Raw genomic sequence first — 2,538 nt, 5'->3', positions numbered from 1 at the left:
GTTGGAAGGAATGTATAGGCATTAAAGAACCTCAAATAAAGTAGGTTTTTAAAAAAATCAAAGCCTACTGCTTAGTTTCTGACTCGGTGGTTACTTAGATGAACTCTTGGGAAGACTTTTATTTACAGTGGGAGCATTTGCTTAACAAAATCTGTCATTGTTACCATTTTATCCATTAGCAAATAGGAAAGTATTATTAATAAAGCAACCTAGCACCATGGTACTGCTTATTATTTAAGGTTTTAAGTCAAAATCAATATGACTTCATACAGTATACCCTTAAAATGCTGAATGTACATGAATTATGCATTTGCACAAGGCATGCAGCCAGGGGTATGTTGTTAGTAGATCAAATTCCATAAATATAAAACCCCACCAATATCTTACTTGAGGTGACTCATGTAAAACAATATTAACACAGGGTACATGCAAAGCATTATATGTTTTGAGTAATGTTTCTCTGTGTAGCTGTTTGACATGGGCCACTGACTGCAAGATTACTAAAAGCTACACAAAATAATGATGACCAAGAATTCCAAGTAATTCATTTAATGCTTCCCAAATACCTGTTGGTTATTCAACCAATTGTGCTCAAATTCTCACTTTGGGTCTGAAAAATTAAGGTTGGAGTCCTGTCTTTCTATTAAATCACAATCTACCAGGCAATTTACATGCACAGCCATAACAATGCAGAACAAATAAGGAAGAGTTAAATCTAATCAAACTGGCCAGCTTTTTTGTCCTTACAAGGACTCTGAGAAATTATTCGTGATGGAGTTATTGTGACGTATGATATCCTCCAAGTTTATCTGTCTGAAAAATTAAGTAGGCATCAGATAACAATTTGCTTGCCTGAAGTTTTAATTTGTCAGAAACTATTAAAACTGAAACTTCAGACTGAGGGGACAGGTTGGACTCAAGAATGGAGGTGTCCATATTCTATGGCTGACATTTGGCCCCGAGGAGCCACCGGCTGCAGACTACACTGTGGGCTACTGGCCAGGCTCTGGAAAATTCTGGATTGTTTAACAAGCCTGGAGTCCAAACACTGCAGCAGCAGCAAAAGAGCCTCTCCCTGCACCAGTACTTGAGTGTGGAATCGTTGCAGGATTCTGGCATCTCTGTTCCCAAAGGCTTTGTAGCAAGGTCATCAGATGAAGCTTATGTAATTGCCAAAAATTAGGGTCAAAGGATGTTGGGATGAGGCACAGGTTTTAGCTGGTGACAGAGGAAAAGGAACATTTCAAATGGCCCCAAAGGAGGCGTGAAGCTACTTATCTCTCCAGAAGAAGCAAAAGCTGTTTCCGCACAGATGATTGGGGGCGGGGAGGATTGATTACCCGTCAAACAGGGCATAGGGCAGAATAGGAAATCAAGCTCTGATCTGTGAGCAAAAATATCCCAGGAGAGAGTAATACATTGCAATAACAATAGTGAGGTCATCTCAAGGTCCTGTGTTGTTAAGAAGCACACAAGGTGGTGTTAACATTGCAGATGTTGCTGCTGAGAATCCTGAAGCCATCATGAAAGAACCTGTTGATACAGTAGAAGGCATCAGGAAGGAACACGCCGTGGCACTGGCACGAAAGATGGGATTTCTGTCTAACACTGTGGATTCTGCAGTAGAAAACATGGTCAAGCTTTATAAACTTTTTCTGAAGCATGACACGACTATTGTAGAAGTAAACCCAGTGGTAGAAGATTCTGACAGACAGGTGTTGTGCATGGACATAAAGATCCATCTTGATTCCAATTCAGCCCATCACCAGAAGAAGATCTTTGAACTCCAGGGTGGGAGCCAGGAAGATGAAAGGGACAGAGATGCAGCTAGCGCAAAGCTTAACAACGTTGGCCTTGATGGAAACATAGGCTGTCTAGTGAATAGTGCTGGCTTGGCTGTGGCCACAGTGGACAATTTAAAAATACATGGAGGGACTCCAGGCAACTTTCTTGATGTTGGTGGCAGAGCCACAGTCCAGCAAGTAACAGAAGCATTTAAGTTTATCACATTGGATAAAAAGGTACAGGCTATTCTGGTCAGCATTTTCGGAGGAATTATGAGATGTGACACCATTGCACAAGCAATAGCCATGGCAGTAAAAGATTTAAAAATTAAAATGCCTCTCGTGCCACAGTTACGAGGTGCATGCGCTGATGATGTTAAGGCACTAACAGCAGACAGACGATTTAAAGTTCTTGCTTGTGATGATTTGCATGAAGCTGCTGAAATGGTTGTGAAGCTCTCTGAAGTTGTGACCTTAGTCAAGGAAGCCCACGCCACGTGGGTGTGAGGTGTCAGCTGCCAAGCTGAGCAAGAACTTGGTAGATGGCCGAGGGTGTCAGTGTGCTGTAGCTCCTTACTGTACTGTGGTCTCTGCTGTTGCTCCTTTTCCTTTCAGTGTGTGGGGAGTGCAACCACCACCCGGGCACACAGACCTTTGAAAGCACTTGTTCGCGTTTTACTCTGCTGCTTAGAACGATCTGTTTGGATAGAGAAAATAGGGTGCAAACTGCTGGTCTCATTTCTTGCAGCCATCT

General features: G+C 42.2%; 1 pseudogene; it reads left to right on the top strand.

Annotated features, from left to right (window-relative positions):
* Window positions 1–922: 922 nt before the first annotated feature.
* On the top strand, window positions 923–2,291 carry LOC127207007 (succinate--CoA ligase [ADP-forming] subunit beta, mitochondrial-like; annotated as a pseudogene).
* The last annotated feature ends 247 nt before the right edge of the window (window positions 2,292–2,538 follow it).

The sequence above is a fragment of the Acomys russatus genome, chromosome 24, assembly GCF_903995435.1.
Source record: "Acomys russatus chromosome 24, mAcoRus1.1, whole genome shotgun sequence".
In the NCBI taxonomy this organism is placed as follows: Eukaryota; Metazoa; Chordata; class Mammalia; order Rodentia; family Muridae; genus Acomys; species Acomys russatus.
The sequence above is the reverse complement of the archived record's forward strand: the minus strand, read 5'-3'. Positions and strand labels throughout refer to the sequence as shown.